This window comes from Mirounga angustirostris, unplaced genomic scaffold (assembly GCF_029215605.1).
Source record: "Mirounga angustirostris isolate CCGP_5_RB_7025 unplaced genomic scaffold, mMirAng1.0.hap1 SCAF_9, whole genome shotgun sequence".
Lineage (NCBI taxonomy): Eukaryota > Metazoa > Chordata > Mammalia > Carnivora > Phocidae > Mirounga > Mirounga angustirostris.
The window spans coordinates 125,427,020-125,450,708 of NW_026991717.1; the positions used below are offsets into that span (position 1 = coordinate 125,427,020).

Sequence of the window (23,689 nt, forward strand, 5' to 3'; positions counted from 1 at the left end):
CTCTCATGGTTCGTAAGACAGAAACTCTTAAAATAATAGCATAGATTCCTGAAATGGTGGTAGTTTGATACAACCATAGTAATATTTTCTGCACTGGTGAAGTCACTCAGAAAAGAACAAAAGCCTTAGAGATGAAGCAGGTTTAAAACTGAGCCTTCGGGGACAGGTGGGATTTAGGTAGAACAGAGCAGATGGGCATATTTCCAGTGAGGTAAATGCACAAGCAAGAGAAATAAGACACCTATATTTGTGTAAACCTGGTAAATGAGGTCTGAACCAAGAATGTGGGAAGCTACAAAAACCCAAAAAACAAACAAACAAAAAAAACAATTAAAAATTATTAGGAATTAAATTGGGGAAAATATTTTAGAGGTTAGATCAAATTGAATGAGTTAAGTAAGTAAGATAAGATAATAATATTAGATAATAATAAGATAAGGGTGAAATAATAATATTTATGATATTTCTAAAAGCATCTGGAGATAACAGGGGAACATAATGATACTGTTTAACCTAATTTGAATACATTTTCATTATAAGCGACAATACAAAATTCAGTACCTATTCTAAGATATTCAATGCTTGGTTTGGGTCCATCATGGTGGGTTTTGTTCCTTTAGAAGCCAACCCTTAGGTACTTGTGATTTGCAAGTATGATGCAAAATGAGCACAACAATAACCTGACCAATTTGATCAGTATTTTAAAAAACGCAACTCTTACCAAGCCCTTAATCCACCAAGTATATTTTATTGCATTCAATTGAGAGTGGTACTGTTGTTTCTGTTTCTATAACAGGCAAATGGTCAGGTGTCACACAAAGAGATATTAGTGACCATAAAGTGAACAATGTGTCAGAAGAACAATTTATTTATTGTTTGCTTTCTACAATTCAATAACTTCATGGAAGTTGCCCTGAAGACAGTCTTTAACATAGTATCTTCTCAGTAGATATAATCTTATCCATGGCTTTGTGGAGTCAAATGCCTGTGTTTTTGTTTTATTTTGGTTTGGGGTTTTTTGCCCAGATCAAAAAACTTCTGATTATGCATATGTATATTCTCTAAGGGAGCCATGTCATAGAGTCTATTTATGCTCGTTGATAGGCAAGTCAAGAGAAGATGGGAAAGGCAGGGCTGCATTTCCACAGTATTGTGTTATCTCTAGGAGAAAAATATTAAAGAAATATGATGCATTTTGTATATATATTAAAAAGAGAAATGTAATGTCAAATTAGTTTGCATTTGCAATTATGTATAATATACCACACATGTGTATTGATGTACATGCATTTTAAAAGAGTGACTTTTGCAACATGAAATCATATTTTCAAGGACAGTAAGTAGAGACTTACAGCTGGAATAATCTGTAGGAGAACGCTTCTTAAATGTATTTACTAAAATACACTTTCACACCAGCACCTTTGAAATGAACTAAATGAGCAAAATGATTTAATCTAATCACTGATTCAGAAGAAGTCCCTTACTACAGATCTCTTACAAGAAGACAGAGGTACGCATCCTGGGCATGAGTCCCAGTCCTGTCTGTTCAGTGTACCGAGTAATGAATGTTGGAGTGCTCTGTCAACCTGTAGCCCCAGAGCCTGAGAAATAGCCCATTTATTCACTCACAGTATCTGCCCCAGACCATGAGCCATTTATCTGTAGAAGGGGTCAACTTATCAGTTCTCTCCCTCGTATTACTTCTCTCCAGCCAGATTATCCTGAGACTATTTCCCAAGCTTCACTTGTCCATGGATTAGCCACATGTTTCACCACTTGTAGTATTATTTGGTAATTTTCATTATATCACACATTTTAACTAAAATATGCAGGTGCTAATACTTATTTCACAGTAAGATAACCACTTAAATATTAAAACACAGAATGTTTCTATATTTTATCATTAAAAAAATCTTTAGTACTGTATAGCATGTTTTGAAATATACTGACTCCAAAATTAAAATTGACAGCAAGATAGAATTCTCCTTTAATCCCTGTTGAGGTTACACTCAACTCTATTCTCCTCTTCTGAAACTGTGAAAAACATTTAAATTCATTCAATAAAAGGGTGCCCAACCCCTGAGGTGTAAGGGAAGACTTTCTTACCTCAGGAAATCCTGTGAGAACATGACTTGGTATCCGTTTTCTTTTTAAATATATTTAAAGATTTATGTATTTATTTTAGAAAGAAAGCATGAGCAGGAGGAGGGTCAGAGGGAGAGGGAGAGAGTGAGGAAAAGGGACAAGCAGACTCCCTGCTGAGTGAGGAGCCAGACATGGGGTTCCATCTCAGGACCCTGAGATCATGGCCTGAGCTGAAATCAAGAGTCCGATGCTTAACTGACTGAGCACCCCAGGTGCCTGGTATCCAATTTCAAAGAGCTTATATGATATCAGGGATACAAATTACCATGTTGCAAGAATCAAAGAGAAGGTAGATAAATCTACAAGGGAATTCAGAAGAAGGAAACATACTTTCGAGCAAGGGGATGAGGAAAGCATTCAGGAAGAAGGTAAAGATTTTTCTGAGCCTTCAACACTTAATCTCTCTCTTTTTATTTTTTTAATGTTATGTTAATCACCATACATTACATCGTTAGTTTTTGATGTAGTGTTCCATGATTCATTGTTTGCATATAATACCCAGTGCTACATTCAATATGTGCCCTCTTTAATACCCATCACCAGGCTAACCCATTCCTCCAGGCCCCTCCCCTCTAGAACCCTCAGTTTGTTTCTCAGAGTCCATAGTCTCTCATGGTTCGTTTCCCCCTCAGATAGAGGTACAGGTCTGTGATTCATCAGTCTTACACAATTCAGCGCTCACCATAGCACATAATCTCCCCAAAGTCTATCACCCAGACACCCATCCCTCCCAGCCCCCATCACTCCAGCAACCCTCAGTTTGTTTCCTGAGATTAAGAATTCCTCAGATCAGTGAGGTCATATGATACATGTCTTTCTCTGATTGAATTATTTAGCTTAGCATAATACCCTCTAGTTCCCTCCACCTCGTTGCAAATGGCAAGATTTCGGGGTGTTTTTTTTTGATGGCTGCATAATATTCCATTGTATATATATATACCGCATCTTCTTTATCCATTCCTCTGTTGATGGACATCTTGGCTCTTTCCATAGTTTGGCTATTGTGGACATTGCTTCTATAAACATTGGGGTGCACGTACCTCTTCAGATCACTATATTTGTATCTTTGGGGTAAATACCCAGTAGTGCAATTGCTGGGTCGTATGGTAGCTCTATTTTCAACTTTTTGAGGAACCTCCATACTGTTTTCCAGAGTGGCTGCACCAGCTTGCATTCCCACCAACAGTGTAGGAGGGTTCCCCTTTCTCTGCATCCCTGCCAACATCTGTCGTTTCCTGACTTGTTATTTTAGCCATTCTGACTGGTGTGAGGTGGTATCTCATTGAGGTTTTGATTTGGATTTCCCTGATGCCGAGCGATGTTGAGCACTTTTTCATGTGTCTGTTGGCCATTTGGATGTCTTCTTTGGAAAAGTGTCTGTTCATGTCTTCTGCCCATTTCTTGATTGGATTATTTGTTCTTTGGGTGTTGGGTTTGATAAGTTCTTTATAGATTTTGAATACTAGCCCTTTCTTTGATATGTCATTTGCAAATATCTTCTCCCATTCTGTCAGTTGTCTTTTGGTTTTGTTGACTGTTTTCTTTGCTGTGCAAAAGTTTTTATCTTGATGAAGTCCCAATAGTTCATTCTTGCCCTAGCTTCCCTTGCCTTTGGTGATCTTCAACACTTAATCTTATGAATATTATGAAGGGCTGGGGAGAGATGTTCCTGAAGATTTTGGATGGCAGGAATGACATGAACAAAGATATTGACAGAAGACTGCTGGACAGGGTCAGGGAGCTGCATATGGCTCTTAGAGTACAGGGCACAGGAATTTTGCTCAGAGAGAAGACTAAAAAGTGGAGTCAGTAGTGGATTATGCAATAGTTTAAATGCAAGCATATGGGATTTGGAATTTTGCATTAAGGGATTCTGTAATTATTTTTCTTTCCAGATCATGTAACTGGTACATGTATATGTGTGTTATCCACGTAGTTAATGTATAATGAATAATCATTTTAAAATATGTGTCTTCCTAATTATTACTACTACTATGATAGTACATATATTATATTGGGCTTATTATTAATGTGATATTATGTGACTTATATATAGTATTTCATGCATATGCATATTTATGTGATACACACATGCTTAAAACATCGCTGCTCCAAACATTATGCATCATTCAAATTGAAAAGGGAAAGTACAGTATTAGATGGACTTTGTTATCCTTATTTGACACCTGAAAACTGGCAATCATATCTAAAGTCACAGAATTATGATTCATACCCATGTCTGTAATGATTCAACTTATGCTTGATATACATTAAATAGGGCAAAAAAAAAAAAAAGCCTTAGAAAGAATTTCAGGGGCACCTGGGTGGCTCAGTTGGTTAAGCATCTACCTTCAGCTCAGGTTATGATCGCAGGGTTCTGGGATGGAGACTCGCATAGGGCTCCCTGCTCACTAGGGAGCCTGATTCTCCCTCTCCCTCTGTCTGCAGCTCCCCCTGCTTGTGCTCTCTCTCTCTCTCCCTCTCTGTCAAATAAATAAATAAAAATCTTTAAAAATAATTTGGATTCTTCTGGGGAGTTATTCCTCACCTTAAGAATTATTGGAGTCTCGGGGCGCCTGGGTGGCTCAGTCGTTAGGCGTCTGCCTTCGGCTCAGGTCATGATCCCAGGGTCCTGGGATCGAGCCCCGCATCGGGATCCCTGCTCAGCGGGGAGCCTGCTTCTCCCTCTCCCGCTCCCCCTGCTTGTGTTCCCTCTCTCGCTGTGTCTCTCTGTGTCAAATAAATAAATAAATAAATCTTTTAAAAAAAAGAATTATTAGAGTCTCTCCATTTCAGAACAAATACACAGTCTCTTTAACAACAGATTCATGAAATTGGCATTGATAGCCAGAATTTAATAACCAGTATATTCAGAGGCCACTGGCAGAACCAGACTTGGGCACACAAACCTTGGTTAGCCACAATACTGAACCTCAGTTTTTCATTCAGAATACCAGGATCTTCGAACTTAATAATCTTGGAAATCCTCGCCTAATCTATGAAGCTATAACATCCTTGCCACCAGCATGAAATGTAGGTTTCAGTAATGTCATCATATTCTTGATTTCAGTGCTTGGTATGGTCATTCTTAGAAAAAAGTAAAATAATTGAAGTTATTTTGAAGACTATTATTAATTTTGAGAACTGTAAAAATGGAGAGATCATCTTTGCTGTGTTTCAGTTGTGGTAGAGGATAAAAGAAAAAATATCCATGGATTAGTCACATCCTGCCTATGTGATCTTGAATAAGTATCCATAGACATTCTGAATTTCAGCTTCTGCATCTATGAATATAGCATGGTAAGGATTAGAAGTAACACATTTGAGAGACCACCCATACATCTGGCACTCAGCATAATAGAGAGAATATAGCATGCTGTTTACCAGCAGAGGTATGGGAACCAGCTAGCCCTGGGCGATGGGTTGTATAACCTTGAAGGTATATGAGTCAACCTCTCTAAAACTTTAAAACAGAGACCGTAAATACCTACTTCATAGTGTGTGAAAAATGGACGTATTACTTAAAAACTGCTTGGTGTTGTGCCTGGTACAGGTGACATCAATTAATCAGTCAATCAATATATACATATTTTTAATTATTTTTGTAATTGGTAACAATTACAACTACTAATAAATCTGATAATAATAAATGATAATAGCTCTTGCAATTATTGTTCCCACAGACATACTTCAATGTCTTTGTGACTCTTTGAAGTAGGTAATTTAAAATACCAGTTGGTTTATAATTTTTTAAAACTGTATGCATAATTTTAGTGACATATCACCAGGATTACTTATTCCAATAATGTTTTAACACTAGCCACTGATAATCAGGTGCCTAGTACAAAATTTCCCTAAGTAGTAAAGAGTCATTTGAACATTCTTTCAGTTTTCTTTTAAGATGTAAATAACAGACTAAGTAAAGTTGTCAAACCAGGCTATTACCAAGAAACTTTTTTTCAAGAAACGTTTTTAATATGATATAATTAAGCAGTGTGAGAGAGACCAATATTTCTCAGTTTTGTTTTTGAAAGGTCTGGGAAAAACAGCATTCCAAATCCATAATTTGGTCATTGTTTATGAAAGCTAAGAAAAGAGATCCCTTTTCTCTTCTAATTGTAAATGCAAGAACATATTCTGTTACATAAAGTTACAGTGTCTAAACACAAAACTATTGAAATATGGATTGGAATCAATCTATAATGATTAGAAATTCCAGGAAGAAGCAATGTCATTCTGGTGTCATTTTCCTTGAAATACCAGTCTATTTTTTTATTTAATTATAACCACAAGTTGTTTCATTTTCAGGGTAAAATAGCCAGTATTAATTTGCTCCCTATATGACTATTCTCCAAGTTTATTTACTCTTGTCCTAGGTTTTGCCTTAATGAATGTGTTATCTGTTCTTGTCGAACCCTGTTATACAGGAATGGTAAGGGATATCAGGCATGAATGCTTTTTGACCTTAATCTTAAGTGCATTGAAACATTCCTGAAAGTCAAACCAGCGTGCCTTTTCACTTCTCATTCCTGAAATCTCATACTTAAAGCATGTTGTGTTTGTCTGCTTTATTTGCCTCAGGACAGAAATCCTGACCTTCTGGGCCATTCATTCTTCCATGCCCCTTTGCCATTCCCAAAAGTTATTTTACCCTGAGGAAAATGAAATAGAGCAAGAAAAATGAGGGCTCAAATTATTTTATGAATGAGAGGAAGGGAATTGATAAGAATCAGTCTGGTTATATATATATATATATATATATATATATATATATGTGTGTGTGTGTGTGTGTGTGTGTGTGCATATATATATATGCACACACACATATACACACATACTCAATATATATTTATATTTTATATATGTATATATTGCATATAAATATAATTTTGTATATAGAAACATAATATAATTTGTATAGTATATATTGTGTATATATAATATATGTATAACTATTATGCTTGGAGAGGTATATGAACTCTTGATCTTATGTAAGTTTCTATTGTCTCCAATATTAAGACAGGAGGTTGGTCACATGCTTATAAAGTCAAATCTGTGTGCATCATAATGGATGAAACTTACAGGCATAATATTGAACCAAAGACGTCAGACCCAAGAGTACATTAGATATGATTTCAATTAGTACCAATCTATGGGATTGGGGGTTATGCTAGTAGTTAGCCTTGGCAGGGTACTGATGACAGGATAGGAGTATGGGGGTACTTCGAGTTATGGGTCCTTGGATATGTGTGTGGTCACTGGAAAAATTTATCAAATTTGGGATATGTGCACCCCGATGTTTATAGCAGCAATGTCCACAATAGCCAAACTATGGAAAGAGATGAACCAGGAGAGACTATGGACTCTGAGAAACAAACTGAGGGTTCTAGAGGGGAGGGGGATGGGAGGATGGGTTAGCCTGGTGATGGGTATTAAAGAGGGCATGTACTGAATGGAGCACTGGGTATTATACGCAAACAATGAATCATGGAACACTACATCAAAAACTAATGATGTAATGTATGGTGATTAACATAATAATAATAAAAAAAGAAGATAGTAGGAAGGGAGAAATGAAGGGGGGTAGAAATTGGAGGGGGAGATGAACCATGAGAGACTATGGACTCTGAGAAACAAATTGAGGATTTTTAGAGGGGCGGGGGGTTGGGGGATGGGTTAGCCTGGTGATGGGTATTAAAGAGGGCATGTATTAAATAGAGCACTGGGAGTTACACACAAACAATGAATCATGGAACACTATATCAAAAACTAATGATGTAATATATGGTGATTAACATAATAATAAAATAAAATAAGAAAATTTATCAAATTATACTATTATGACTTAGCCTTTTATGTATATTTCAATTTAATAAAATGTCACAAAAGTATTTCATCTAGAGAATCAAATTTACAACTCTTACTTATAGAGGATCAGACTTGTTTTATTTTACCTATTTTGAAAGGTACAGAAAATTGCATCTTATGAATAGATCATTTCAATAAGAAATAAGGAAGGAAACTATGATTTAGCACAAAACTACTAAAAATTCCTAATTATTCTTCAAATATGTTCCCTGCACTTGCTAATAATATCCTGCCAAATTTTGGAGACACAGGAGTGATTAAAAGGGAGTCCTGCCTGCAAGGAGCTTGGAGTCCTGTGAGAAGGAGAAGAACAAGCATCAAGGGAAATTAATACTTTTAATATGACAATTATTTTAATAAAAGTATATGGCACAAGGTGAAATTGGAGTTCTAAGGAGGAACATATAGAAATGCATAGAAATAAGCCTCAGTACCCCACAGACACTTCAAAAAAAGCTGATACTGGGTTGTCAATTGCTTGAATGAGTCTGAGTTAGCCAAATAGACAAAGAGTGCTCTAGACCTCCTACAGGTATCCTATATGTATTAGATGATGGATACATAAATACAATACCCCAAATGCATTACTCTCAACATTTTCTGAATTGGACTCTAGAGGGACACTAATGAGTTTTTCTAAAGGCCAGAAAAAGAAAAGTGTGTTTTCTCAGTGTCCCAACTGATGGTGCCCAGGACATGAGTGGCAGAAGAAGGTAAAAGAAATATCCCCAAGGAAGGTATTTTAAAATCAATTAATTCCATAGAAAATAAACTGAGGGTTGCTGAAGGGGAGCTGGGGAGAATGGCCATTAAAGGTGATGGGCATTAAGAAGGTACTTGTGATGAGCACTGGGTGTTATATGTAAGTGATGAAACACAAATTCTACTCCTGAAACTAATATTATACAATATGTTAACTAACTAGGATTTAAATAAAAAATTGAAACAAAAAATAATAAAACTAATTAATTCTTACTGTAATGGAAACATAGGGTGGCACATGTGGAAGGCATATCAAGGAATGGGCTAGGGGAGCAAGAGGGGAGCTGCTCTTCAAAGAGCTATTCTTCCTCTTATTTATAGTCCAGTCAGGAAGTTTCTAGCATTTGGATCAACACCATTACCAGTATATAGGTATCTTGATTCACCATCCCTATGTATATAAGTAAAACAAGCTAAGGCACTTGGAGTAATTGAGACAACAGGAATCCTAAAGCATAGTTCTTGAAGCTAAGAATATTAGCTTCTCAACCTTGACTATTGGCCAAATTACGATCAGAGTGATTCATTAGTGGGTTTCAGAAATAGCCTCAAAAATTGTTTCTTCTTTTCTAGGCAAAACGTGAAGAAAACATGTGAATACTTGTGGTGAAGGGGAGAAAAAAATTAAAAGCAAGAAAACAAATGAAATAGAAAAACTTTTCTTGAAGAAAGTGTTTCAAAAATACCTTTTATCCTCTCAGGATTTCAATAGCTGAATACACATGTTTAAATCAACTCCCTAAAAAATGATCATTGAAAGTAAAAGTTTTATTGAGAGTCCAATGGGCTAGAAGTTAAGCTGAATGATTAGAAAAGCACCTCTAATAAGTGTGTTTTAATTAATCTTAAATTATATCATACTGCAAACTTACTATCTCCCTCATAAATGAGTTTACTTGTTTACATAACAAACTATTCATGATGGCATACAAAGATCTTCATCATCTGGATCCTGATTATCTTTCCAGCCTCTATACTCTCACTCCCCTTCACTTAGACTGCATGTTTCCACTGCAGTGGCCCCCATGAAGTCCCCAAATTAACTGCCTTGTCACACTTCCACATCTTTAAATACACTCTGCTTTACCAAGACTGACCATCTCATCAGAGATAACACATCCCAACACCTCACACTGCCTAACACAAGAAAGCTTTCCATAAACATTTGTGAAATGGAAAAATGAGAGCATTAGATTTTATTTATGAGTTTCAAGACATTATTCAAGCTTATTGAAAGATGCTAAATTTAAATAATCCCTGAACTTGCAGTGATGATTACCTCCTCCACTGTCTTGAGTCTTCGTCAGACACAGCTCATTTATTCTCACTGTGTGCCTAATAAGAGAATTTTCCGGAAAGGAGAGCCTGAGGTGAAATGTAGTAGTTCTTGCTAACAGTTTTGAGACAGAGTTTACATCTGGGATGAAGTAGAAGTACATATGTTTTTTTCCCTAATTTGGAGCTTGAAGTTGCAAAATTCTCATTCTCTATTCCAATTATCTATACTCATTATCTATTCCACTATCCCTGCTGATTTATGAAATTGTCTTGACTATAACAATATTAATAGGTTGCAATTATTAGGGGCTTACAGTATGGCAGGCACCGGAATACAGTATATCGTTTAATTTTCAAAAATGCCATTAGGGTTCCAGGACATGCACACTTTATAGATGAGGAATTTGAGGCAAGGGATTTTAGATATATTGCCCAAGGACACACAGCTGATAAGAGATGAAGTCAGGATTTTAAAACATGAGGAGTCCGGAATCCTTGTTCTTAGTTATTGTGCTATAATGTTTCCATGTTTCTACTCTACTAATATGTATTTTTCACTATGTTCTAGGCTCAGAACTCAGTAATTTGTATTAACATTACCTCATTTGAAGTTTACTAGAATTTGTTTACTATATAAATGTCAAAAACATAACTCAGATAGATGAAGACCCTTGCCCTAAATCATGAAATTTTTTAGTTAATAGTAAAAATTAAGTTCCATACCCATTTATTCTAACTTAGGAAACACAAGAAATGACGTAATTATGCTTTGGAAGAAAAAAATCAAGTTATTTCATAAATGCTTTCTAATATGACAATGACATGGGAATACAAATAAAATAACAAAAAGATAAACATGGAGATAATAGGACAACCTCCAATGAGTATGGTCATGGACAGAGACCCTGATGATTTCTATGCATTGTTCTCTACTCAAGTACAAAGGATTAGGGCTTTACCAAAAGTTATGTGCAGACACAGCTGTAGGCCTCGCATACTTTCAACCATTTACAATGAATTTTAGAGAAAAAGCTTGCACGTTCCTTTCTTTCCTCCAAGGATATCCTTCCATTTTATACATAAAACATGTCTGTTCTCTTTCTCCTCAACTCTGTTTATATTTTCTCTTACCACAGACCATGGTTATGTAAAACACTATATGAGAATACAGAATTATGACTCAAACCAACACCCAGTTACTAGCATTGCCAATATAAGGCCCCAGATTTTCTTCTTTTTTTTTTTTTTTTTTAAGATTTTATTTATTTATTTGACAGAGAGAGACACAGCGAGAGAAGGAACACAAGCAGGGGGAGTGGGAGAGGGAGAAGCAGGCTCCCCGCAGAGCAGGGAGTCCGATGCAGGACTCGATCCCAGGACCCTGGGATCATGACCTGAGCTGAAGGCAGATGCTTAACGACTGAGCCACCCAGGCGCCCCAAGGCCCCAGATGTTCTAACTCATGTCTTCCATTGAATGGCAATATGTGCAATTTAATATTTATCATCTTATCCTCAGAACCCAGGGCAAAAACACTGACCCTACGGAAAAGAATTCACAGTCATAGAAAAAAGGGAATTGAAAATAGTTACAATACACAGGATAACTTTTTTTTTTTTTTTTTTTTAGATTTTATTTATTTATTTGAGAGAGAGAATGAGAGAGAGAGAGCAGGAGGGGGGTGGGTCAGAGGGAGAAGCAGACTCCCTGCAGAGCAGGGAGCCCGATGCGGGGACTCGATCCCGGGACTCCAGGATCATGACCTGAGCCGAAGGCAGACGCTTAACCGACTGAGCCACCCAGGCGCCCTATACAGGATAACTTTAATAATGTGAGTAGGAAGCCCTTTATGAGCCCACAAGAATAAATTTATAATTTAGCCCAAGGAAATCAAGAAAGACTTTGGCAATGGAGTTTTCACCAGTGCCTTCCTGGAGGTTTGGGTGAGACACCTGTAACTGATGACTCTGGCTACTTAGATTTTAAGAGGAAATTTCCCTTGCAATTGCTTGCCTCCTTTTAAACTTACAGATTTACTGTTATCCATAATTTGTGTGTGTTTTATTTGGGGTATAAAATTATCTACATCTTTGAGTAAAATTAAAAAACCAGGAAGAAGTACCCTGTTACAAATGCACTTCTGTTTGAGGATCGGAACCCCCAGTGGAAGTTTGCACTTGGCTAAGTGGAGGCCTGTGTGTGGGGGGAGGCCCAACAGATGTGGCTCAGAGTGTGCAAAGGTCTGGGGGTGCCAAAAGCTAGAGGGCTTGCATGTTTCATGATTGGTGGGGACACCAGAAAGGTGGAATGCAGGGCAAGCAAACAGTGAATTCTACCAGAAGTGTGAGTTGTTACTGCTTTTCTTAGGAGTGGATAAAATAATAATAATTAAGCATTTCTGTCTGGAGATGTTATCGGACATTTTTAACGTAAGTTGTTTCCTCAGATAGTCTTTTTTTTTTTTTTTTTAAGATTTTATTTATTTACTTGACAGAGAGAGACACAGCGAGAAATGGAACACAAGCAGGGGGAGTGGGAGAGGGAGAAGCAGGCTTCCCACTGAGCAGGGAGCCCGATGCGGGGCTCAGTCCCAGGACCCTAGGATCATGACCTGAGCCAAAGGCAGACGCTTAACAACTGAGCCACTCAGGCGCCCTCCTCAGATAGTTTTCACAGCAGGTTGTCCTCTTGTTTTGGGATCTCTTTCCTTATTGGAAAGGGGAGAGGGAAACGTAAGCTTTCAGTTCTTGCATGGATATCCTCAATTCCCTCTACTCATTCAACCAGCTACAGAAAAACAGAAAGTGATGTCTGAAACTCCTTTTTATGAAATATTACTTTCTAAACACTCCTGGAGTATGAAACACAAAGTCTTTGAGAAAGGAACTTTATTATTGACATCACCGTTGTTTTTAAAAATGTAACGATTATTTTTATTTTCTTATTAGAGCATTTTTCTGAAAAACTCCTTCTCCATCCTCCATTTGAAACCAATTTTTATTTTCTCCTGCTTTTTAATAATGTATTTTTTATCATTGAAAAGTCAAAATGCTCCCTGTAGAAAAATGCTGCCCTTTGTTTTATGTGATAAGTTAACCTCCTGCTTTCCCCCTTCCCTGGGAAACAAATACTGCGTCCTCACTCAGACATACACTGTGGGTCTTCAGCTTATTCTATTCACTTAAAGTCATTGCTCTTATGTATTACAAGCTATAATTGCTTTTAGCAATATAATGCCTTACCTCACTAACATAATCATAATACAGTTACTAAATATTTTTTACATGCCGGTATCTGTCGTTGGGTAACTGTTATGTCGGATATTATTATAATTCTCTCTTTGTACCATTGTAGTTTGAAGACGCATAGAACAGAACCGGCTTCCATCTGCTGAGCAACTGAATGAAATATTATAAACAGGGGAGCTTATCAGTAAAGCCTGACTATTTACTGGCTGAATTAATGTTCAGCAGGGAAGCAACGTCAGCCCAGAGTGCCCTAGGTAGGAAAGGACACATTTCATCTAAAATAATGTAGGCAGCATGCTTCCTTTATGAGGTCTTGATATTCACTTCCTCGGTTAGTAGAAGGTGATAATAGGGCAGGCAATCCAACGACGTCTGACTGCACAAAAAATCAAAGAAGGATATCAAAACATCCCCCTCTTCAGCTCATGTTCAGAAATTCTGCTGATCGAATAAAATGATAATAAAAACTGGCATTTAGATTATGACTTTCATCCCAAGATCTCAGCCTTTGCAAAAATAATTTCTCCCTTTTCTATAAGATTATCATCACTGGGTTAGGAGCCAATTACCTTTAAAGAGCCCAGTCACCTATCCAAATATCCTTATATCATCATCCAAACAACAATGCATAGGAGTATAATATAGTCAACACATCGAGATTGTCCCAAGATGTGAGGTTATTTTCCAGTCTTCTTTTTATAACTCTTGTGCTGACTGGAATGATTATGAGATCTATTCTCGCACCAATAATCATGTTCCAATATTGGTCATCAGGGTCAGAGACCTCAGAAATTTATCGTAGAAAGATGTTAGCAAGTTCTTACACTACATTTCCTTGAGATGAGCTACAACATTTTTCTGCCTTAAATAGACCAATCCAAATAAATGGCTCTCCTTCTGAATGCTTATAGCATTTATATAAGTTTCTTACTTCTTTATGCATTGCCATGTGCTTTATTTATTTTAGTTTTATCTCCCTTTAAGAATAAAAGTATTTGGGTTGCCTGGGTGGCTCAGTCAGTTAAGCATCTGCCTTCAGCTGAGGTCATGATCCCAGGGTCCTGGGATCGAGCACCACGTTGGTCTCCTTGCTCAGTGGGGAGCCTGCTTCTTCCTCTCCCACTCCCCCTGCTTGTGCTCTCTCTCTCTCTTAAATAAATAAATAAAATCTTTTAAAAAATAATAGAAGTATTTGACATATAAAATTGAAATATCAGATTGCCTCCAGTCCATGTTGCACAGACAAAGGTTAGAGGTTAGTGGGTTTAAAAAAAAAAAAAAGATTTTATTTATTTATTTGAGAGAGAGATAGAGAGAGTGAGCACAACTGGGGGAGAGGGGCAGTGGGAGAAGGACACAGGGCTTGATCCTGGGACCCTGATATCATGACCTGGGCCAAAGGCAGCCACTTAACCAACTGAGCCACCCAGGTGTTCCAATAGATTTTCCAATTGATAATCAACAATTACTAAATTAGATGCCTTGAGGAAGAGTTCTATACCAGACGGTTTTCTTATTCCTTTGAAATATATGATTCTATTTTTTCACTTCAAAGTAAAGTACAGGTGGGTTATTTCAAAAAAGAATATTTTCCCGTGGACATGACAGACTCTTCAGATTAAATCATGTCCATGGGATACTTAAATTTAGGACTTTGGGATAATAATTGTTTATTCCAAACTATAGTTGCTTTATGACTGGGTGGGTGGATTTTATTCAAGCAACCTATAGGACAAATTCATTCATCTTAGGATTGAAGCCAAATGTATTTGTAAAATCAAGATTATTAAAATTAGACACATTTGTAAAGTTAGAGAATCATCTACAGGAAAAGAATATGCTTTTTCTGTCAGTCACTTTGCTATCATGGAGTTGAACCTAATCTTTGTCACATAGGTAAGACCCTAATTTTTATATCCAGGCTATTATTGATGGGAGGAAAGAGAGAGAGAGGGTGAATCATTAGTATCATTTGTTAAATTTGAAGCAAACTAATGCTGTTATCTTGGACCAAAATATGAACAACATTTTGTGTTTTTTTTTTTTTTTAAGATTTTACTTTTATTTATTTGAGAGAGAGAGAATGAGAGACAGAGAGCATGAGAGGGAGGAGGGTCAGAGGGAGAAGCAGACTCCCTGCCGAGCAGGGAGCCCGATGCGGGACTCGATCCCGGGACTCCAGGATCATGACCTGAGCCAAAGGCAGACGCTTAATGACTGAGCCACCCAGGTGCCCCATAGTTCCATAGTTTCATGAAACTATGTTATTAGATGCATGCAGATAGGTAGACTGACCCTTTAATCAATATGAAATGTCTTTCTCTACCTTGTTTTAAAGCCTACTTTCTCTGATACTAATATAGCTGTATGGCTTCCTTTTAGTTAATATTTGAATGGTAGTGTACACATTTTCTGTCCTTTTCTTTTCTTTTTTAAAGATTTTATTTATTTATTTGAGAGAGAGAATGAGAGAGAGAGAGCAGGAAAGGGGTAGGGTCAGAGGGAGAAGCAGACCCCCTGCCAAGCAGGGAGCCCGATGTGGGACTCGATCCCGGGACTCCAGGATCATGACCTGAGCCGAAGGCAGTCGCTTAACCAACTGAGCCACCCAGGCACCCCATGAACAACATTTTGAAAAAAAAAAAGGTAAGTGCTCCCTAAATTATTTAAGTCTGTACCATAATTAATATACAGCACTATTGGTTTAATTAGCTAAGCTGCCTCCGCACCAGGGAAGGCCCAAAGTTAATTAGCACCATAGCCTTAAGCATTTCAAATACAAGAGAAAGTAATTTGGTGGTAAAATGCTTATTTATTATAATTTCAAAGACCTTACCTATCTGAGTAATTTCTTATCATTAGTAGTTTTCCCTCATGGTATTCCTCTTCTCTATAGCTATATTACATTTGGGTGTATCACTTATTAAATATTATCTTTCCTGAGGGTGGTGCCAATTCTACAAATATTCCTGTTCAATACAAACTTAGAGGTCCATGGAGAACTGGCAGAACCCTCTAGATTCAACATCCCCGAGGGATGAAAAGGATTCTTCTGCCCACCCTCCTCTTTTTCGTCTTCAACATTTATTGAGCACCTACTGAGTGCAAGGTGACACGAAGAACAAAAAAGACAACCTAAGTATGAGAACTAGGAATCATCTTCCATTCTTCTTCATCTGCTTACATCCAAGAAATCACCACCAATTGCTAATTCTACCTCCTGAAGCCCCTTCTTTCAGGCACAAGTGAAGAAGATCTTGCAGAACAGTTTTCTAAAGCTATGGTCTTTATCTTTGATATTCCCTCCACTTGAACTGCTATTTTTTTTTAACTGATAATAATTTATTACTAATAAAAATTACTACATGTTTGGCATATTTTTAGAACTTTACATGCATTTTCTCATTTATTTTATTTTATTATGTTATGTTACTCACCATACATTTCATCATTAGTTTTTGATGTAGTGTTCCATGATTTGTTGTTTGCGTATAACACCCAGTGCTCCATTCAGTATGTGCCCTCTTTAATACCCATCACCAGGCTAACCCATCCCCCCAACCCCTTCCCCTCTAGAACCCTCAGTTTGTTTCTCAGAGTCCATAGTCTCTCATGGTTCGTCTCCCCCTTCAATTTCCCCCCTTCATTTTTCCCTTCCTGCTATCGTCATCGTCTTCTTCTTCTTCTTCTTCTTCTTCTTCTTCTTCTTCTTCTTTTTTTTTTGAACTGCTATTCTTGTTTCTTGACCAGCCTCTCTTAGATCCTGATGTTAGCTCTCTGCACAGTCTTCAGGAGGAATTTTTGTAACACCAGCCTGTCTGTGTGACTACCCCTTCTTAATCGCTCCAGTGACTGCCTATCTTATGACAGATAAAGACCAAACTCCTTAATATGGAACCCAATAGTCTTGTTTACAAGTGAAAATGAATCTGTTGCACATCCAGTCTCGCAGATTACCCATTTGCAATAGCTAATTGCAATAGTTAATTATTTGCAACTCTTAAGCTTTTCTCTCCATTTTTCTCAGCCTGTACTTTTGGAAAATTTATAGTATGTCATTCATGCTTCTAATCTTGCTCTTGACAAAACAGTGCATACTTATCCATGCAGCATCTGCCTCACCAGACGATGAGCTCTTTTAAAAGAGGGGATGCGCATGATTTATCTTTATATCTGTAGTGTCTACTATATCACCAGGCTCATCACATGGTTTTAAGAAATGTCTTGTCCACATAGTTAAGAGAAAATTATCTATTTGAGATATATAATAATAATAACAATCTATAATTGTATATTCTCTAAATGCTAGGCACTTTTCATATCTTATTTCATATGATTTTCTAAGTCACATGGAATATTTCTCTTACATTAAACTTAAGAAAATTAAAGCTCAGATGGTTTCAGGGACATAACCATGTGTTTTATTTTTATTTTTTTAAAGAATTTATTTATTTATTTGAGGGAGTGTGTGCAGGCATGCAAGAGCGCAGGACTGGGGGGAAGGGGGAAATGGGGAGGGGCAGAGGGAGAGGGAGAAGCAGACTCCTCGCTAAACAGGGAGCCCAATGCGGGGCTCAATCCCAGGACTCTGGGATCACAACCTGTGCCGAAGGCAGACACTTAACAGACTGAGCCACCCTGGCATTCCAACTATGTGTTTTATTTTCTTTATTTTTTAATTTTTTAATTGAATATTTTTATTTTGGTACGTTCTGGCAAATTGCTTCTAAAAGGCTACTAATTACGCACTCTATACAAGTTATTCTCTTTCTGTATCCTCAGCAACACTGCGCATTTTCACATTTTTAAACATTTGACAATTAATTTGAAGCTTTTTAAAAAGACATTTCCTTGATGACTGATTCTTCTGTACACTTATTAAAATATTTACTAGCCATTTCATCTGTATGTCTTTAGTGGTATATCTATGTGTTTTAGAGTAGAAGTTTGAACTCAGGCTGTCGATGGTTTAAGAGTCAACACTCTTAATCATTATCCTATAGAAAGTGATAAACTGCACTATATAACTGTAAAAGCCTGGGCTGTTATTGGCATGCTACACATAAATACAGTCAATATTCAAAGGATAAAGCAACACTACAGCCTGGAGGCCCAGGTGAAGTACATGAGAGTCCAGGCTTGAGTCTGAGTTTCTCCTCTGGGTTCAGATTTTCTCTTACTTCTCCCAACTGACTCAATTTATCCCTCCCCATAGAGTGTTAACTTATTTTTATAGCTCCATTGTGGATATTCTCATAAGTAGCAAACTTTTGAGTGTTTTCTTCTTACATCTCTTAATACAATCTCTGTATTTAATCTCTTAAGATACAAATAGCTTGATCTTCAAAGATGCTGAAAATTTTGGTGACCTTGACCTCACTCTGAGAGTGTGCATTGTCTTTGGAGGAAATTAACCAGATAAACATATGTTCTCATAAAATCAATAGCGGACATATCACATCTCATAGTGACCTGTCAAAAGGAAGAGCTACCATAAATCCAAACATCTGTAAAATGTAAATTTAGAGGACATAAAAACCCTATGCGATAATACAAAGCAGAATCTAGTTAGAGAAATATAGGGAAGATGGAAAGGATTTATGCACTAACCATAAACTTGAATACACTAAATATAAAGCACCTGATTAAAGTATCTGTTCCTCTCTCTTTTGTTTATTTTATAGTACATTTTCTAAAAAGAAGTACAAGGCAATGAACTATGCTTATTTAGAGATTGGAAGGCCCTTCAAATCTTCCTTACATTTAGAGAATGGAAAGCCAAAATGCACTTTTTCCACTGGATCCAGGAAAACATCAACTCTTTTCTTTTTTCTGCCAAGACTGTCTTCCTGCCCATTAGAATATACTGGAGAAAAACTTTACAGTTACCTGTATCCTAGTGTTAATAGTTGGGTATTTTATCACGCTGATGGATGTTTGCTTTTCTAGGGTACTTTTTAAGCTAAGTATGAAAATGTATTCCTAGAGTCTAGCTTTTCCACATATACTATTCCAGGTTCTGTTCCTCAACTTATACCTCTTAAACATCAGTGTTGCTCAGGCTTATTTTCTCAGCCCTTTTATCATTCTGTATATTTTCTTCAGATGATGTCACCCAAGTATATGTCTTCTATCACTACCTGTGTTATCAATGACCCTAAATTATAAATCCCCATTCCTGACTCATCTCTTGGACTGTAGATACACATGCCTCCTGAGCACACTAGTCAGTGCTCTGTCAATATTTCCAACAAAGTCACTGCCTAACACATGACCCCCTCTCCCAATTCCTTAACACCCTCCAGTGTGCCTTGACCCCGTAGGTAGCCCATGACTCATCTCTCGCCAGCCTTTTAAAAAATGTTATTCTCTAACCTATGTGTTCAAATTTTATGTTGAACTCCCTCAACATTTGGAGCTTTCTCAGAAAAGCAGAACCAGGCTGTGTTTCGGGTCTATGTTGGGGCCTGGTGACACACAGAGGACAGAGTTCTCTGATAAAACACACAACTGCTCCAAACTTCCAATGACTTGGCCTCTGTGTGGAGGCTGCCAAAATCAACTTGGCAGCCCTTCTGACTGAATGACCTTAAATGGGGTTCAGGGGAGTCACCTAACAATAATTCTTGCAGAACCAAGAGATGATTACTTTCAAGGCAAATGGGAGGACATCCTTGGGGTTCATATTTGCACTTTACTACAGTGTCTAGATGCATTTAGCTAGAAGTATATAGGTCGCTTGAACACCATAGCAACAGAAAGTTTGACGAAGAAGGCAAAGGAGAATCAACCTGCCATTCTCTAGGAACTCTGCCTACACAGCTGGTACCAGGGGGATTTCTTGTGTGCATTTTTGAATGTGTTCCAAGGCTTCAAAATGGGATTTCTGGAATCTAAAATGCCGGTGCCTATAAACCATTTTATTTGTCAGAGTTTAACAGCCTCCCTCTGTGCGAAGGCAAGGTAAGGGGAAAGAGCTCCTCTGAACTTGATAGCTCATTTCGTGTTGGTTTCCTTTATTATGGCCTTGCCCTTTCTGAAACGTCTGCCCTGACATGCAGAAGAAATGCTGCAGATTTACAGTGTGCCTTCATTCTGTATGGCTCTGGGATTGGAAGGCAAGAAGCAGGTGGATAGAATAAACGAATTTTCTAGGATCCCGTATTTTGTTGTTTGTTCCCAAAATTAGAAAGACCTTAAAAAGAAAAATGACTTTCCCTACATTATGGAAGCCGGATTCCTGCCTGGATTAGCTGTGGATCATTTAATGTTCTGTACTGAAGCCCACACTGTGTTAAATACCATACCTAAGCAGAACTAAAAGTTTGTTTTTTATTTCTTTAAATTAAAATCCAGATTTATAAATTATTTACTGATCAGGGATGATATTTACAAAGTTTAATGAGAGATTTTGTTATGCAAATAGTAGTCTCCTATTGAATTGATTCATTATCTAACATTTAAAAGATTTCACTATGATCTGCCTTAACACCAGATTCTATTATCTTCCATCAGCCCCAAAATAAAAGCTAAAAGCAAGACCATACAAAAAGCATTTTAATACAGTCAATATATAATCTCTCAGAAAGCTTTGGCAATGCTGCTAGCTACTCAACATGTAAGCAATGGTAGGACTGCTGGGGAAATTTTGAGTATAGAAGACTGGTCTACCTATTCAGGATGACACAGACATTGTCGAGTCCAATTATTCCATGTGTTCCAGCAGGTTACTTAATTTTCCATTTTGGTAAAAATATGGTTCTCTTACCATTGGTGTTTCACTACTGTGTTCAGACTGTCTGAGGTTGAGGGTTTAAATTCCACTGTCTTCTCTTTTCAGTTGTTTATTAAAGACTTTTCTTCTATTACCACTTCTAAACACTTGTCTGTACGTATTTTATCCACCCATTCAGCTATACTCCTCTTGCTGGGTTGAGGAGAGAAAAAACCCAAAATATGATACTTAATTAGTTCTGCATTCCTTCCAGTGTTATTCCTAACTTAAAATACCATAAAAAGTAATTTCTTGTCAGAATGCATTTTTATTGAATTTCCTCCTGTGCTTAACTTCAGTGGCAATGTGTAGGCTCAGAGTCTTGCTTCAATGTCTACTCATTGGCACACATTCTTCGTATCGCATTTCAGGAAACCATCAGTGGAGCTCCCTTGCTTCCTTCCATTAGAGAATCAAATCTGTGAGCCAGATCTTAAGTTCTCGGGCTGTACAAATAGATGTGTGCATTCCTGGTCAGTGAAATGTACATTTCTTGTATCAGATGCTCTCCTCATTTCATTCTTTCACTTTGGTTTTAAAGAAGTTCAGGAAATTGTGTTTCTGGAGGATAACCTTCGTTGGGGTTTGATATGTTGCTTTGAAATAAAGACCTCTATATACTGTTCATAAACATCTAATTCTCCATAATTACTACCAGAGAAAGGAAAACAAGATCCTGTTTATATAGTAGATGAAATAAATATTAAGTGCTTCAGAAGCCAGTATCAAGTTGTTTACAATTCATCATCCAGAACATTCACATATTATGTCAAGAAATCAATTCTGCTATTAAATAACACATTGAATCATGCTTAAGTGCACTTTCTAAATCTCTCAAAATAATCTTCTAAAACTAGAATAAGAGTAGTACCGCTAACTAATTGAGACCTAATAGGAGGATCTGTTTTCTGAGGCTCACTTACATCTGAATTGTACCAATCAGTATCTGTGAGTATAAAAAGCAAAGCAACTACCTGTTGTCAAAGACTATTGTAATTCTTTATATTCTAATTATTTGAGAATAAGAGTATACAATATATTGAAACAGGTGTTTTGATTATTTAACATTATTAACACTTAATTAATGCAATATTTCAATAAGCTCCTGCTTTTGTGATTCAGGGGTCTGAGAAAGTTCAAATATACTACGATACAGTGTTAAGCACAATTATGAAAGTAAGTAAAACCAGGAATACATACCTGATTTTATTAAGCAAATATGCCAAGCATATGCTATGACTTATGAAATATGAGGAATCTGAAGGAACCAAAAGGCAGGATTCTTTCTGCCCTCTAGAAATAATTTTGATTATATATATATATAATAAGGGGAAATATTATGGGCACCACACTTCAGAGAAGTTAAGAGAGCTAGTATGCAGTCACTCAGGGAAGTCTTCTCTGACAGTGACCATGAAGGACCATAGCATTTGGTCAGGCAGAGAGAAAAGGGAAAACAACCCTTGATTGGAGGGATTTATAAGCAAGAGAATGAAGATGGGGCTGAGGCTTGCACTTGGATGTCACAAGGAGACCGGAATAGAGAATTCTAGTTCTCTACTCTCCAGTCAGGTTATAAAACTTTAATGCTATATCACTATCAGACGTGAAAATAAGTATAAGATTCAATAAACACTTATTTACACTCAGGACCATTATATTCTATAATTTGAAAGATCAAAAGACAAAACAATAAAAATACCTTAGCACACTATGCCAGCTGCAGAGTCTTGACTTGAAAACTCCAAAAATATGTACTTTAAATATTTACCTCCCTCTCTACTCCACTGATAAGCCCCCTTTTACTCCCAGTTCTTTCCTGGTCTGCCCATACTAATTATTTAGGAAATTGAATTACTGATGCAGCATTTTATAAAGGAGTTTAATGGTTTCTTTAAGGGCTCAGGGTCACTGGTGCCCTAAATTAGTTTGGGAAACTTCAAAAAGGAATGTGCAAAGCCCTAAGAGAGGCATCTCAGCCTCATGCTTCAGCCTCACCAGGGTTGCTTAGTAGATTGCAGATTGGGAGCTGTGTCTCCAGGAATTCTGATTCAGTGAATCCAGTATGAAGCCTAGGAACCCGCTTAAACTCAAAATGAGGGGGAGTCTACCTTTTAACCACAGCCCCTCTGTTTGATCATTCTTTGTGCTCTAGAGCTGATTTACCAAAATGCAAGTGTGTTTTCATTGCTGACTTGGAAATGAGTTGAGACATCTCCTAGAAATAGGAAAATGTTAAAAGGATCCCCCTAATGAGTTGTAGTTCATTGAAAGTGTGATAGCAAGGTCTTGCTTGCCCACACAATGCCTCACACATGAACAGCCACTAGGTATCAAAGCATCAAATGAATTAGCAATAATCGCGCCTTGGATAAACCTCATTGGCTACGATACTGCCACTGTGCAAAGCTAAAGCATCAAATGAACGATTGCAATGATTATTCATATTTTGCCACATTGATGTTAATGACACCAAAAAATAAGGAAGGTTGCTTGGTGTCTCCTCACACCCAAACTCTTCTAGATGCAACAGTGGTCCCACTGGCATCTTTCCAGAATAAAGTTTAGTTCTTAAATAATCAAAGTGTTTTGCAAATCAGGAATCCTTACAGTC

The 23,689-nt window shown here is 37.2% G+C and overlaps 1 pseudogene; it reads right to left on the reverse strand.

The window, feature by feature from the left end:
• Positions 1–23,421: 23,421 nt before the first annotated feature.
• Positions 23,422–23,486, reverse strand: LOC123862538 (U4 spliceosomal RNA; annotated as a pseudogene).
• Between the last annotated feature and the right edge of the window lie 203 nt (positions 23,487–23,689).